This window comes from Leptodactylus fuscus, chromosome 10, assembly GCF_031893055.1.
Source record: "Leptodactylus fuscus isolate aLepFus1 chromosome 10, aLepFus1.hap2, whole genome shotgun sequence".
Taxonomy (NCBI): Eukaryota; Metazoa; Chordata; class Amphibia; order Anura; family Leptodactylidae; genus Leptodactylus; species Leptodactylus fuscus.
In genome coordinates, this window is record NC_134274.1 from 71,836,501 (window position 1) to 71,853,509 (window position 17,009).

The 17,009-nt window shown below is 41.3% G+C and overlaps 1 pseudogene; it reads left to right on the forward strand.

Moving 5' to 3' along the window:
- LOC142219204 (E3 ubiquitin/ISG15 ligase TRIM25-like) lies at positions 1 to 1,987 on the forward strand (annotated as a pseudogene).
- The last annotated feature ends 15,022 nt before the right edge of the window (positions 1,988 to 17,009 follow it).

Sequence of the window (17,009 nt, forward strand, 5' to 3'; positions counted from 1 at the left end):
ATGGCGTCCAATGACCTGAGAGATGAGCTACTCTGCTCCATCTGTTGTAGCACCTATACAGATCCTGTAATGCTGAAATGTGGACACAACTTCTGCCAGATCTGTATTGATCGTGTGCTGGATAAACCAGATCCGTCTGGAGTTTATTCCTGTCCTGAATGCAGAAAAAGGTACCGACAGCGGCCTGTACTGATGAAGAACATGGCTCTACGTAACATACTGGAGAATTTCAAGTCTGCTCAACCAACACAGACACAAACCGGGATCTTCTGCACTTACTGTGTGGACTCTCCTGTACCTGCTGTGAAATCCTGTCTACACTGTGAAACCTCTCCATGTGATAAACATCTGAAAGTTCACTGTAAGACATCAGAACACGTCTTATGTGATCCCAGCACTAACCTGGACAAGAGGAAATGTTCTGTCCATAAGAAGATCCTGGAATATTACTGTACTGAGGACTCTGCTTGTATCTGTGCCTATTGTTTAGCAGAACAACATCAAGGACACCAGGTGGAGACGCTGGATGAGGCCTTTGAGAAGAAGAAGGAGAAACTGGGTAGCGTTCTCCAGAAACTGACCAAAAATAGATGGGAGATAAAGAAGAAAGTCCATAATCTGGAACAAAGCAGAGATAAAGCTCAACAAAACACAACTGCATCAGTTATGAGAGTCAATGCAGTGTTTGCAGACATCAAGAGACACCTTGGCAAAAAGAAAGAGAGGATCCTGAGTGAGATCTCCAAGCAGAAAATGGATGAGACATTGAAAGTCTTTACTCTGATGCAAATACAGGAAAAAAAGAAGGACGAGTTGTGCAGAAAGATGCGGCACATTGAGGAGCTGTGTAACAGGACTGATCCACTGAGTGTCTTACAGGATCCAGATACAGGTGACTTGTGTGATCCTGAGGAGGAGGGAGGTGATGAGGACACAGGGGGACATTATAGATCGCGCCATAATGTAGATGATCTGGATGTGGCTGTGATCTCAGACAGAATACAAAAATTAAGTGACATAATAACAGATATAAGGAGCGGGATCTATGTGGAGGATCCTACAGACATATTACTGGATTTAAATACGGCTTCTACTGATATCTATATATCAGATGACCTGAAAACTGCAACCGGGACAGAAAAGGAGCAGAATCGTCCAGAAACAGCAGAGAGATTCCAGCATAGTCAGGCGCTAAGTATCAGGAGATTTAGCTCAGGGCGACATTACTGGGATGTGGAGGGCGGTAGATCAGGGGGGTGGAGTGTGGGGATGTGTTATCCCAGTATGGCCAGGAGGGGAGAAAATTCATGTATTGGCGACAACAACAAGTCCTGGAGTTTGGACTGTTTTATGGACGAGTTTTCAGTTTCTCATAACAGTATCAGACGCTTGTTACCTAAAGAGTTATTTTCTTACAGTTATAAAGTAAGGATCTGTCTGGATTATGAGGCCGGGCGACTGTCCTTTTATGAGCTGTGTGACCCCATCACTTATACACCTTCACTGCCATCTTCACCGAGCCCCTTCATGCTGCCATATATGTATTGAACAGTTCTTTAAGACTATTAGGGGCAGGCAGGAACTAAGAGAAACCAACATCCCCCAAAATATCTGATCACAAACTGTTGACATCAAGGCGAGCAACATCTAATGCATAACTAGGTGAAGAGGCCACGGCAGCTTATATCTAACTCCCTCATGTTGCACCTGATGATATTTTTGTTTCCTGTCATAATTTTTGGTCTGACCCACCCTACTGTGTACCTATATATCACATTGATTGTTCTTACCTCCTGTATGTATTTCCCTGTTTGGAGAATTTGATCAATGATTATTAATAAATCTTCTTTAAAGCTTACAGCTGAAAATTACTGACTTCTTCGTGGAACATTTCTGTGAAAAGCGCTGCGGAAACATCTACAATGTGTTTCCACTTCATTCTTTTCTGCAGTACTCTTTGGCTGTGGTTCGCTACGTGGGGCCATAGCCTTAGACTAAAACACCATGTTGCGAAAACACAGCATTTTTGGCACAGTGGAAACAATGTGGAATAAAATGCAGAGTTTTACAGTAACTGTAAAGTGAATGAGATTCGGGCTAATTCCATCCACACATTGCCTACAAAAACACTGCACAAAAGCTGTGTTTCCAAAAACGTCTGTGTTTTTGAAAATTGCAGCATGTCGATTATACCTGCAGCAACACTCACATTTCCCTATAGGTTTAATAAGAGAATGTGGGGCCTTAACCTAAAGGGAGAGCTTTCAGCTCAACAAAATAAACTAAATAAATAACTGCAATGGATCTTTTTCAAAAACATTGGGTTAGTTTTATGAAGACTGGCGTGAGTTTTATTCATTACTCATCATAATTAATAAGTTGGGTCAAGGCGTTAACACTCTGCTCCACCCACTTTTGCATAATGTGGTGTGCAGGGTTTGGTGCAAGAAATGGCCTATCGCCAAACATGCGCTTCAATATCATCCCTCTATGCCAGAAAACTGGTGTAGAAAGACTGATGAATTTATGAGGGCAAATTTATTAAGACCGGTGTATGGTATGTCACTCTTAATAAGTGGCCTGACTGGTGCAAAGAACCAGAGATTTATGAAGAGGCTGATGTTGAGCTGAATGTGGCAGGATCAGGGCTTGGAGTGCACATTTAGTGCAAGAAAGGGCCCTCTGTCAAATGTGTGCATCAATATCATTCCTCTATGACAGTTTTATGGCATAGACTGAATGATGAATTTGCTCCATTGGGGAAAATGTATTACAGAGGACCTTTCATCAGATTGGGCACAGGCAGTTCTATATACTGCTGGAAAGCTGACAGTGCACTGAATTCAGCGCACTGTCGGCTTTCCCAATCTGTGCCCTGGGTAAAGTGCTATCGGTCCCAGTACTGTAGCGCTTTACAGTCAGAAGGGCGTTTCTGACACTTAGCCAGGGACACCCTTCTGCCCAGCAGCAACTATCGCGCTGTACTGTAGAGCGGGGAGGAACGTCCCCTCCCTCTGCTCACACAGCTTGTCCATAGACGAGTATTATCAGAAGAGGGAGGGGGGAGTTCCTCCCCACTCCACAGTACAGCACTGCTGGGCAGAAGGGCGTCCCTGGCTAAGTGTCAGAAACGCCCTTCTGACTGTAAAGCTCTACGGTACCGGGACCGATAGCGCTTTACCCGGGGCACAGATCAGGAAAGCCGAATGTGCACTGAATTCATCGCACTGTCAGCTTTCCAGCAGTATATAGAACTGCTTGTGCCCAATCTGATGAAAGGTCCTCTTTAAGACTGGTCTATTATATGTCAGTTTAAATAAAACAACCTGATTGCAGAAAGATTCAGGAGTTTTGGTTATCTGTCTTTTCCCTGTACTCTAAGGTTAGTGGTCGTTCTGTGTCCCCCTCCCCTCAACTGGCCCTTCTCTCTCTTATCCCTGGTAAGATTTCTAGGGTCAAAGGTGACCTGTTACGTCATTTCCTGACGGCCGCCAGAACGGTCATTCCACGCCATTGGCGCAGTCCGGTGGTTCCATCCTTGTTGGAATGGCTCCAGGAATTCCTCCTCATTAGGAGGATGGAAGCTATTGTAGCGGAGGATCTGGTGGATTCATCTAAATTCGAGACCCTCTGGCAGCCGTGGATCGTGTTTCAGGATTCAACTGAGTTCTCTGCACTTTTCCCTTAATCTTTCTTCTGGTGTTTCCCTTTTTGGAGTCCATGGGCGTTTTTCGTCCTCCTTCTCTTCTCCTTTCTTACCCTGCTCTTCACTTCTATGTTGGCTGTTGTTTTCCTCTTCCCCTTTTTGTTTCCTGTCCTCGTGGTGTTTTGTCCTCCCCCAGTTCTGTGTTGTTTTGGTGTTACTCTTGGGGCCGTGCTGTGTCTGCTGATGCTCCTTTTGACTTGTTTTGATTTGTGTACTGCTGGCACATGTGCCTCTTGTTTAGCCTGTTCTGGGCACTGTTTTGCTTTTGCCGTTTTGTAATGCTCTGTGATTCTGTTCCTTTATTTTGGAAATTTCAATAAAATTCAGTTTACACCTACCGTATTTTTCGGACTATAAGACGCACTGGACTATAAGACGCACCTAGGTTTTAGAGGAGGAAAATAGGGAAAAAAAATTTTGAAGCAAAAACTGGTAAAATATTTAATATATGGGAGTTGTAGTTTTGCAACAGCTGCAAGGCCACATTGACAGGTGACCCTGCAGCTGTACGGGGATGTATAGGGCGTTTTTTTTGCGGGGCCAGCTGTACTTTTTAGTTATACCATTTTGGGGGATATCTATTGCTTAGATCACCTTGTATTGAAAAAAAACAGGAGGTGATTTAGAACTTTTATTTATTTCATATTTTTAAAGTTTTTTTTTTTTTTTTTACTATTTTATTCCCCCCCGGGGGCTTGAACCTGCGGTCACTTGATCGCAAGTCCCATAGACGGCAATACAACTGTATTGCCGTCTATGGGACATTCTGTCTATTAGTATTACAGCTGGTCATAGAGACCAGCCGCAATACTAATATACAGCAGTGACAGGCCTGGGAGCCTCATTAGGCTCCCGGCTGTCACCCGAACAGGTCGGCTCCTGCGATATCGCCGCGCAGGAGCCGGCCTGCAACCTCACAGGTACGGGGCCGGTGGGGACCGGCCCCGGGGGAGAAGGGGCCACGGATACTGACCCGGCATCCGCTGTACTAGAGAGGCGGATGCCGGGGAGGGATAGACGCCGGGGCCTGAGACATCGCTGCCCTGACCTGCATGAAGCCAGCGGCGGGGGGACGGAGGAGCGGAATAGCAGCATCACTCCTCCCGCTGCTGGCTTCATGCAGGGCAGGGCAGGGCAGCGATGTCTCAGGCCCCAGCACCTGTAATGGCGTCTATCACTTGCCGGCTTCCGCCTCCCTATTACAGCGGGTGCCAGCGCCACCTTCAGACTATAAGACGCACCCTTATTTTCCCCCAAAATTTGTGCGTCTTATAGTCCGAAAAATACGGTAAATAAAACAACCTGACTGGCGCAGGGAAGCAAAGATGTATGAAGAGAATGCAGCCTCTTCATCAATCTGTCGAATGCCCAGGAGCCAGAATGGAAATTTACACCATGTAGGAACTTTCCGCAGATATCTTGGTATACAATAATAGATCTTAGTCAATTTGAACATGCTGATTTCAAATATGCAAAACTTTTTATTGTAATCGAATACCTCGAATGGCCTTTTATTCGATCTAATATCAATTCAATCAAACCCCGTTCACTCATCTCTATTGTTTATTTATATAGCACCATTAATTCCATGGTGCTTTACATTTGGGGGTTTACATACAATATACAAAATATACAGGTAGATATAATACTAACAATGACCGATTGGCACAGTGAGGTAGGGGGCCCTACCCGCGAGGGCGTACAATCTATGAGGGTAGGAGGATAGACAGAAGGAGAGGTGGGAGACTGTACAGATGGCAGTGTGGTGATAGTGTTATTGGAGGTTGTAGGCCTTCCTGAATAGGTGAGTCTTCAGGGCCTTCTTGAAGCCTGTGATTGTGGAGGTCAGTCTTATGTGTCTTGGTAAGGAGTTCCAGAGAATGGGGGGATGCACGGGAGAAATCTTGGAGATGGTTGTGTGAGGAGCGGATGAGAGTGGAGTAGGAAGTCATTGGAGGATCTGAGGCTACGTGTGGGCAGGTAGCGGGAGATTAGTTCAGAGATATATGGAGGGGACAGATTTTGGATCGCTTTGAATGTTAACGTTAGTAGCTTGAACTCAATTCACTGGGCTATGGGTAGCCAGTGGAGGGACTGTCAGAGGGGAGCAGGCGATGAAGATCGGGGGGTGAGGTGAATTAAACGAGCAATGCAGTTTAAGGTGGACTGGAGGGGGGTGAGGGTGTTTGCTGGGAGTCCATGGAGAAGGGTGTTGCAGTAGTCTAAGCGGGAGATTATGAGGGCCTGGATGAGCATCTTAGTGGTTTCAGGGGTGAGGAAGGAGCGGATTCGATGGATGTTCTTGAGCTGGAGGCAGCAGGAGGTGTTGAGGGTTTGAACGTGTGACTTGAAGGATAGGTCGGAGTCCAGGTTTACCCCAAGGCATCGGGCCCATGGAACAGGGGTAATTGTGGTTCCATTAACATTAATTGATAGATGGGTCAGGTGGAGGGACCATACGAGGTGGGGTAAAGATGATGAACTCTGTTTTCTCCATGTTGAGTTTGAGAAAGCGGGAGGAGAGGAAGGAGGCTACAGCTGCTAAACAATCTGGAACTCTGGTCAGCAGGGAGGTAATGTCTGGTCCAGAGATGTATATTTGGGTGTCATCAGCATAGTATTGGTATTGAAAACCATGAGATTCTATGAGTTGGCCAAGGCTGTAGATGGAGAACAGGAGGGGTCCTATGACAGAGCCTTGGGGGACACCTACAGAGAGAGGGTGTGGTGAGGAGGTGGTGTGCGAGTGGGAGATGCTGAATGTGCAGTCGGTGAGGTATGAGGAGATCCAGGAAAGGGCCAGGTCTGAGATACCAAGGGATGAGAGAATTTCTAACAGGAGGGAGTGGTCAACTGTATCAAAGGCGGAGGAGAAGTCAAGGAGGAGGAGGACAGAGTAATGGCGCTTGGCTTTGGCGGTTAGAAGGTCATTAGTGACTTTGCTAGGGCAGTTTCAGTGGAGTGACGGGGTCTGAAGCCTGACTGTAGCCTGTCAAAGAGCAGGTTGGACGAGAGATAGGAGGAGAGTTCTGAGTGGGCGTGTTGCTCAAGCAGTTTTGAGGGACGATAGTTGACTGGAAAGGACGGATCGAGGGATGGTTTCTTAAGTATAGGTGTGACTTTGGCGTGTTTGAAGGCGTGGAGGAAGGATCCATTGGTTAGGGATAGGTTGAAGAGATGGGTTAGGGCCGGAGTAATGACTTCAGTGAGCTTGGGGATGAGATGTGACTGTATCGGGTCAAGCGCGCAGGAGGTGAGGTGGGATTTGAAGATTAGGTAGGAGAGTTTTTCATCAGTGATGGTGGAGAAACAGGTCAAGGATGATGAACAGTGAGCAGTTGGGTGGAGGGGTTGTCAGGGGAGTAGGGTGAAACTGCCTCTGATGGTGTCAATTTTAGTTTTGAAGTAAGAGGCAGTCGTCAGCTGAGATAAGTGATGTCGGAGGGGGCGCAGGAGGACGGAGGAGGGAGTTGAAGGTGGTAAATAGTTGTGTGATGCTGAACGGATGTCAATATATCCATATTTCCAGGACGAACCCTGAGTCAGGACTCACAGTATTATAGTCTGCTTCTCCTGCTTCTTCAAACAAATAGCACCATAGGTGCATAGCAATTTTCACAGTTTTGAGATGGACAAATCAAACCTAAATTGCAACATTAAAAAAAAATCATCCAACCCCCCCCCCCCCATACATATATATTTTCTTAAAGTAGACACCTGCAGCATTGTCAGAATGCCGCTTGGTACTGTATATGAACAGGCACCTTCATGCAATTTTGATTTAAAGTGAATGTTGTATTTAAAAAAATGCAAATAAATGTTTATTAGTTGCTAAAAGTGGAAACCAAACATTAAATTATATTTCTCCTGAAAATAAGAGTTCAACATGTGCAGAATTAATTCATATCACTAAGGCCTACACCCGCATGCACATATCTTCAGAAAATCTGTAGAACTGGAAGGAACAAAAATCTTCTTTGAAGCTGGAAATGTTAAAAAAGTATCATCCTATAAAATGTAGGGATTACACAAGTGAACCCATAAACCCTATATATTTTTTGAAAGTAGACAACCTGAAGATTATATATGTCTCAATAGGTTATCAATAGCCACATCCACCTTCATGCAACTTTGTGACAAACAAATATTTTTTTTTTAAATGCACATATTTGCACCTAAAACTCATGTTCAATCTTACATTCACATACAAAATACATTTAAAATAATAGCTTAAGGTGTAGACATTGTGTGTATATATATATATATATATATATATATATATATATATATCTATATATATATATCTATATATATATATATATATATATATATATATATATCTATATATATATATATATATATATATTAGCTGGTACCCGCGACTTCGTCTGCGGTGATTGTAGCAGTGGGTATATACAGGCGTGGGTAAGGTTTTCGTAGTGTGTATAAGGTATGGGATATGAAATGTAAGTTTGTATCTTGTTTTTGCTGTAATTCAGAGAATACGTGAGACTTTTGTGTTGAAGTTAATTTGTATTTGAGCTGCTATATATACGGTGTTGGTATAAACTTTACATAGTGACTTTGGGACAGAAGTATTTGAAGTTAACCCTTTCCCGCCGATGGCATTTTTTGATTTTCGTTTTTGACTCCCCTCCTTCTAAACCCCATAACTTTTTTATTTCTCCGCTCCCAGAGCCATATGAGGTCTTAATTTTTGCGGGACAAATTTTTCTTCATGATGCCACCATTAATTATTCTATATAATGTACTGGGAAGCAGGGAAAAATTCAAAATGGGGTAGATTTCAAGAAAAAATGCATTTCTGCGACTTTCTTATAGGCTTTGGTTTTACGGCGTTTACTGTACAACCAAAATGACATGTCCCCTGTATTCTGTGTTTTGTTACGATTCCGGGGATACCAAATTTATATGGTTTTAGTTACATTTTGACCCCTTAAAAACAAATCCAAAACTGTTAAAAAAAATTTTTTTTGAAAAGTCGCCATATTCCGACAGCCGTAACTTTTTTATACGTGCATGTACGGGATGTATAGGGCGTCTTTTTTTTGCAGGACCGGGTGTACTTTGTAGTTCTACCATTTTCAGGAAATGTTATTGCTTTGATCACTTTTTATTCAAATTTTTATCAGAATCAAAAGAGTGAAAAAACGGCGGTTTGGCACTTTTGACCATTTTTCCCGCTACGGCGTTTACCGAACAGGAAAAATATTTGTATAGCTTTGTAGAGCGGGCGATTTTGGACGCGGGGATACCTAACATGTATGTGTTTCACAGTTTTTAACTACTTTTATATGTGTTCTAGGGAAAGGGGGGTGATTTGAATTTTTAATCTTTTTTTTTTTTTGTTTTTAATATTTTTTTTTACTTTTTTTAAACTTTTTTTTTTGCATTTATTAGACTGCCTAGGGGTATTGACATAGGTGGGCGGTGTCGCGGATTGTCAGAGCGGTGGGGGTTGGCAAACATGGCTGCTCCGGAGCGTTAAAGAGAGCCTCCTGGAGTGTCGTTAAGGTGAGGGGTAAAGTGGTAAAGTATATGTATATGAGATTGTGTGGGGTTAGGGGCGAGGCTGCAGAGGGCAATATGAATTTTGTGGCTTGCTATGGTCCAAAGTGTGTGAGATTGCAGAGATGGTGATGTGAGTTTGGGGTTTGTGGGAGTCCTGGGAAAAACGTATGTGCGCTATTGTGACGAAAAGTAGCCTATTGCGCAATGGGGTGTATTAACTATGTTTGTGGAAAATTTCAGCCAAATCGGTCTAGCGGGTTTTGCGTGATTGACTAACAAACATCCGAACACACAAACCCACAAACATCCAAACTCACAAACTTTCACATTTATAATATTAATAGGATATACAGCCTGTGTACAGGAGTATATATGTATCAGGCACTGTATATAGCAGTGATAGGTAATACATGTAATTATATAGTATATACAGCCTGTGTACAGGAGTATATATGTATCAGCTACTGTATATAGCAGTGATAGGAGATACATGTAATTACAATGTGATGTGTTGTATTGTGTATGTATAGTGGAAAGCTATATGTAAATGTGAGTGAGTAGATTGAGGGCTACTCCTGAGGTGACAGTACGGAGTGTGCAGGCAGGATGAGGCAGGAAATGCCAGGCAGTGTGTGTGAGTCTATAGCTGGGGCTAGGAGTCCTGCTTTTGTGAGTCTCCTGCTAGGAAGCCATGTTGTTTAGTGGCACCAAAAGTAGCCTGTGACTCAATCCTAAGGGAAAACTATGTTTGTGGAAAATTGCACGCAAATCCGTCCAGGCATTTTAGCGTGATTGAGGAACAAACATCCAAACTCACAAACATCCAAACATCTAAACACACAAACTTTCACATTTATAATATTAGTAGGATATACCACAAACATCAAGAACAACAAGAGCTTGGACTCTCAAAAACACTAAGGCATGCAGGGTTCCTCTGTCCGCTTGAGAAGTCGGACATCTTCTCTTGCGGACAGGAAAGGACGGGCAAGGAGTGCAAAAGAACGCACCCGATGCCCATTAAAGTGAATGACAGGTGTCACGGACACATCTAGTGTCCGCTCCTAGTGTCCGTGACAGATTTTGAGCGGACACTAGGAGCGGACACTACATGTCGGACACCGACGGTAGTGTGAACGCTCCCTAATACAGAAAACAAACAGGATTTTGTTGTTATTCACTAATATGTTAAAAAGGCATACTGCACCTAGCAAACTGTGACACCAAAATCTGCCATATATACATACCGAATATATAAACACAACTAATTATTTCATATATACAACCACCTTCATGCAACTTTGCAGCAAACAGAGATTTCAAGCAAAAATTGCACAAAAATTCAAATTTGTCACTGAAGTGCTGCTCAAGTAATCAAGTAATGTGGTGGGCTTTTTCTCTTTTAACCCCTTGTGAAAATGAAAACTTTGGGGATAAAGGGACATTTTAGTAATTTTTAACCTACACATCCCAAGGTTAGTAAAATTTGTGAAACGGCTATAGGGTCAAACTACTCACTATACCCCTCAATGAATACCTTAAGGGGTCTAGTTTATAAAATGGGGTCATTTATGGGGGTTTTCAATTGTTTTGGTAACTCAAATCTTGTTTGAATGTGCAATGGGCCTGAAATATCTGCAAGCAAAATTTGTGTCTTGAAATTCAGTTGGTGCTCCCATCTCTTTGGGCCCTACCGTGCGTCCGTACATAGGATTAAGGCCACAAAGTGTACATTTTTGAACACGGGAGAAATGGGGCCATCTATTTTGGGGTGTTTTTCTTCATTTTCATGCCTTGTGTGCAAAAAAACTGCCTTTAAAATGACTCTTGTGTAAAAAATATGAGAATTTTTTGTTTGACACAAATTCTTTTAAAACCTATGGGGTCAAAATACTGACTATACCCCTCAATGAATACCTCAAGGGGTCTAGTTTATAAAATGGTGTCATTTATTGGGGTTTTAAATTATTTTGGTAACGCAAATCTTGTTTGAATGTGCAATGGGCCTGAAACATTTAGAAGCAAAAATTGTGTCTTGAAATCCAGTTGGTGCTCCCTTCTTTTTGTGCCCTACCGTGCGTCCGTACATAGGATTAAGGCCACAAAGTGTACGTTTTTGAACACAGGAGAAATGGAGTCATCTACTTTGGAGTGTTTTTCTTCATTTTCATGTGTTATTTGCAAAAAACTGCCTATAAAATTACACTTTTGTGTAAAAAAAATATGAAATTTATTTGTTTGACGCAACATTTCTAAAAACTTATGGGGTAAAAGTACTCACTATACCCCTCAATGAATACCTTAAGGGGTCTAGTTTATAAAATGAGGTCATTTATGGGGGGTTTCAATTGCTTTGGTAACTGAAATCTTGTTTGATATTGCAATGGGCCTAAAATATATGCAAGCAAAATTTGTGTTTTGAAATCCACTTGACCCTCCCTACCTCTTGGGCCCTACTGTATGTACGTACATAGGACTAAGGCCACAAAATGTACATTTTTTAACATGGGAGAAGCAGGGTGATCTATTTTGGGGTGTGTTTCTTCTTTTTGATGTGTTGTGTGCAAAAAAACTGGCTTTAAAATGACACATATTTGAAGAAAATTAAACTAATTTTTTTCATCATTTGTAATAATTCTTGCAAAATAATATTTGTTTGATCAAAATGCTCACTATACCCCTCAAAGTATACCTGAAGGGATCTAGTTTTACAAATTAGGTCATTTAATGGGAGGTTCTGTCATTATGTCACCAATTCCTGTCTGCAAACATAGCTTGGTACAGGAAAAAATCACATACTCTAAATTTCCAAAATTTGCTTATAAACTTGATAAACTTGTAAATTGTCTAAGTTACTCAAATATGTTAAAATTAATTCAAATATGCTTGAAACACAAAAGGAACATTTGGAAGTATATAACTACTAATTTTTTTGCCCTGTATTATTGTGCATATGTGAGATATCACAGCTGAAAATGGAAAACATTGAAAAAATTCCAAAATTTTCAGCGTTTGCGAGTTTTTTTTTAATAAATTTACACAAGTTATATCAGTCTAATTGTACCTTCTCAGTAAAGTACAACATGTCACAAAAAACAATATCAGAATCGCTTGTTTGCGCTATAGTGTTACAGAATTATTCATTGATAAAGTCACACAGGGCAAATTTCCAAAATTTGGCTTGGTCATTAAGGTCCAAAATAGGCTGGTCACTAAGGGGTTAAAGCAATTGTAATGGCAGAAGACACAAAAGTAAAAATACAGAAGAAAACTCCACATGGGAGGCTCATTACCATACAATTACTTAATCCTAGACACTTTTCCTATACAATGGATACTGCCATGGTTAAACATATTAATAAAGTGTTTTGAGGTGTGAATCAAAAACAATAGCCAGAGATCCCAGCCATGTATTATCCTGACAATGGCCATGTCTTCAGTCATTGAGTTGGTAATGTTAATCAAATCAGACGAGATAAGGAAAACTAAAAGAACTAGGAAAATCCATTCACAGCTTCTCCAGGTGTCTGGACATTGTTTACATTCAGAAGCTTTTCCTTAGAAATGTAAAAATCTTGTAAGGCCATCTAAGATCTAGTGATGGCCACAAGAAACATGATATTCCTTCATTCTTAATTGTCTACATGAGAGATAAGCTAGTGAAATATTAATTATTACTAAATAGTGTCATCTCAGAGATCAGCACATGGGGAGACTCTTCTAAGAGGGGACACAATGGAGACTTCTATTACACGAGACTCTCTCTTCTAAGGTCTCATTCACATGTCTACATGCTCAAAGGTGTGAGGTCTGTGGTTTTCCACACACAGCACTCCACTTCTTGGTCAATACAATTTTCATGTCTTTCTTACATTCATCCTAGATTTTGTGTTTCTCTGGGATAGTGAAAAATGGATGCCATTTTTTTTTTTTATTATTATCATAGAGAAGAAGAGACAAGCCATCTGAATAAACACATTGAAATGAAGGGGTACGCAGGGTGTCCATGAAAAATGTGGACGCCATATGTATAAAAAGAAAAACGGACATGTGAATAAGGCCTAAGAGAAAGTCTCATATGAAGTGACTTGTTGGTGTGGGGTTTTTTTTTCCCCTCATCCACGTGACAATCACAGGGACATTTTAGTTCCCTTGAAGATTAATGGGCGCATTGAGGTGTCTATTTCTGTATCCATCAAAAAAAGAAAAAAAAATGGACAAAATGGTCAAATGGTGAACTGACCCTTAGAGGTCTGGGCTGACTGTATTTATATAGGAGCTCTAGGGTTAATACTCATGCTAGGATCCGCTATAATTATGGGATATGTATTTATTTTGGGATTTCTACTCTAGAAACTGTCCTGAGATTTTGGGGGTCTGGGAGTCTAAATTTATTCAGGAGTCTGAATTTGGAGGACTTTTATAATCTGCAGGCTGTTTGGGGGAGGGGGTGGGGTCTGTATTTATTGAGCCTGTAGCTTTAGACTTTTTTATTTAGGGGTCTACATATATTTTTGGGATTGTACTTATTTTGGTGTCAATTTTTTATTTTTTGTGATGGGTTTAGCAGTGTTTGGGTGCATAGCTTTAAAAAAAAAGTTGAGACAATACTTATTGAGTCTAGCCTTGAAGATGTCCATAGATGTCCTTAGTGGGCATTGTGTAGGACGGCCAAGGGGTGGGAGAAGAGGTGTGGCATAAGCCCAGAGCCCAACTGTACAGGGGAATGGGATAGGGGCACAAAATAAAGAGAGAGAGAGAGAGAGAGAGAGCACAGTTACTCTAAAAGGTGTGGAGTAACAGAAAGAACTGCAAGGAGAACAGCAGAGAAGGACAGAGATAAAGGTTATAAGGTAAGGACAAACCTTTTTGAAATCCTTGTGAATATGTTCAGTGTTAGTGTACATGTATAGATATAATCATGTTCTTATATCCAGAGCGCACACAAACCTTTTTAACAACTCTTTAAGGATAAGTTCACACAGTGGAATGTGCCACTAAAAAATCCACCTACCACTTATTTCAATGGAAGGCAGACGCTTCTTCTGTCTGATACTTGATTTTTTTTCAGTTAGTGGACAAAAGAAGCGTCTTGCTCCATCTTTACCCAAACCTTCCATTGAAGTAAAGGTGACTAGTAAATCTTTGGGCTGGAAATTTCTTCGGCAAATCCTCAATGTGAACTGACCCTAAAAAGAGCAAAAACAAATGTTGGTGGGGGAGATTTATAAAGCAGTGTATTAAAATAAAAATAGTCTTTGTTGCCCATAGCAACCAATCACAGCACGGCATTCAGTTTTCAAAAACACTATCAGAAATTAAAGCTATGCTGTGATTGGTCGCTTTACAAAATCTTCAACATCACATCCAAGAATCTTGAGTGATCTATTGCTGCTAAGCTTTAGTGGTAGGGGTCCACTTTATAGGAATGTGTCGTCATTTATTATATAGTTTTTGGTTTTTTTAAATGTCTTATATTATTGATTGTAGATTTTTGAAAATGTTATTTTCTGTACATGATTATGGGGGCGGCCATCTTGCCTGAGATTCATCCGCACTCACTTATGCTAGATTCACAACTGCATTTGGGTTTCTATTTGGGGGTCCACTTGGGGACCTCCCGAACGGAAACCTAATCCGCTGAAAAAAGCGGCTACTCATGGGCCTCATAGACCACAATGGGTTCTGCCGGGTTTCCACCCGAAAAGGGGCGAAAAATGTGGAGCTAAAAGCTTCAGGGGGAATGGGGAATGCAATCCCCCAGTAGAGTGCAGGCGGAGGTGTGAACCTACCCTTAATAGTATTTCATGTTTGTGTTTTTTATGCTTTTAGTGAAATATTAGAAAATAGAGCTGTTGAGGTGCAGTAAAATTGTGTTTCTTTTTCTGCAGTTTTTAATGTGGTCATTATTTTTCTAGGTGAAATATGTTAAAGGGGTTATCTAGTTTCAGACAGATATTGACATGTTGTTGTTTGTATAATGAAAAGTTGTGCAATTTTCCAATATACTTTCAGTATCAATTCCTTGCGTTTTTCTGCTTGCTCTTACTCATTCTGCTTAGGGTTGGTTCACACTAGCGTTTGAATTCCCTCCGGAAGAAGTCCGCATGGAGACCCCCCAAATGGAATACATACGCTAGTGTGAACCAACCCTTACTTCCAGTGGATACAAATCAGTCCATGGTCGTGTGATTTACGGTCCATGGTTGCTGCGTAATGGACTTACAAGTGCCTGGCTTGTTACCAGGTAGATGTCTAATTGCTGTGCTGTAATGAGTCGTACACCTACGTGTCCATCACATCCATCCCATTAAAGGGATTCTGTCATTAAAATGAGATTTCTTCTCGATAACACATAGGAATAACCTTAAAGGGGTATTCCCATCTACATAATTATTTTTAAATTTGTAGATAATTAAAAGTTAAACATTTTTGCAAATATACGTAATTCAGAGTTTTAACCCTTTCCCGCCGATGGCATTTTTTGATTTTCGTTTTTGACTCCCCTCCTTCTAAACTCCATAACTTTTTTATTTCTCCGCTCCCAGAGCCATATGGGTCTTAATTTTTGCGGGACAAATTTTTCTTCATGATGCTACCATTAATTATTCTATATAATGTATTGGGAAGCAAGAAAAAAATTAAGAATGGGATGGATTTGAAGAAAAAATGCATTTCTGCGACTTTCTTACGGGCTTTGGTTTTACGACATTCACTGTGCAGCCAAAATGACACGTCCCCTGTATTCTGTGTTTTGGTACGGTTCCAGGGATACCAAATTTACATGGTTTTATTTACATTTTGACCCCTTAAAAAAAAAATCCAAAACTGTGTTAAAAATTTTTTTTTCTAAAAGTCGCCATATTCTGACAGCCATAACTTTTTTATATGTCAGTGTACGTGGATGCATAGGGCGTCATTTTTTGCGGGGCCGGGTGTACTTTGTAGTTCTAGCATTTTCGGGAAATGCTATTGCTTTGATCACTTTTTATTCAAATTTTTATCAGAATCAAAACAGTGAAAAAATGGCAATTTGGCACTTTTGACTATTTTTCTCGCTACGGCAAGAAAAATATTTTTATAGATTTGTAGAGCGGGCGATTTCGGACACAGGGATACCTAACATGTATGTGTTTCACAGTTTTTAACTACTTTTATGTATTCTAGGGAAAGGGGGTGATTTGAATTTATAATACTTTTTATATTTTTTTTATATATGTTTTTTTTACTTTTAAAAATTATTATTTTTTTTTTTTTGCATTTATTAGACCCCCTAGGGGTGTTGAACCCCAGGGGGTCTGATCACTAATGCAATGCATTACAAAAGAAAGAGCTTGCAGACCGGCCAGGGAGCCGCTCCCGGGTGGTCGCCATAGTTACACACCCGACATGCGCTGTACTATTACGGCGGATGTCGGAAAGGGGTTAAAGACTTCCTCTAACTTACTTAGTGGTGACAGTCTGTTATCTTGATCGGTTGCCATGGAAACGACCACCAATGCAGAAACTTTCTAAGGGTGCATTCACACTACGTTTCCTGAAGCTTATTCTGAACGTAAAATACGTTCAGAATAAGCGGCGTATAAAGCAGCTCCATTCATTTCTATGGGAGCCGGCATACGAGCGCTCCCCATAGAAATGAATGGGCTGCTTCTGTCACTACGAGCAGTCCCATTGAAGTGAATGGGATGTGCTGGCATGTATGGCTAGCTCTGCTAATGCCGAGCCGTACACGCCGGCACTTCCCATTCACTTCAATGGGACTGCTCGC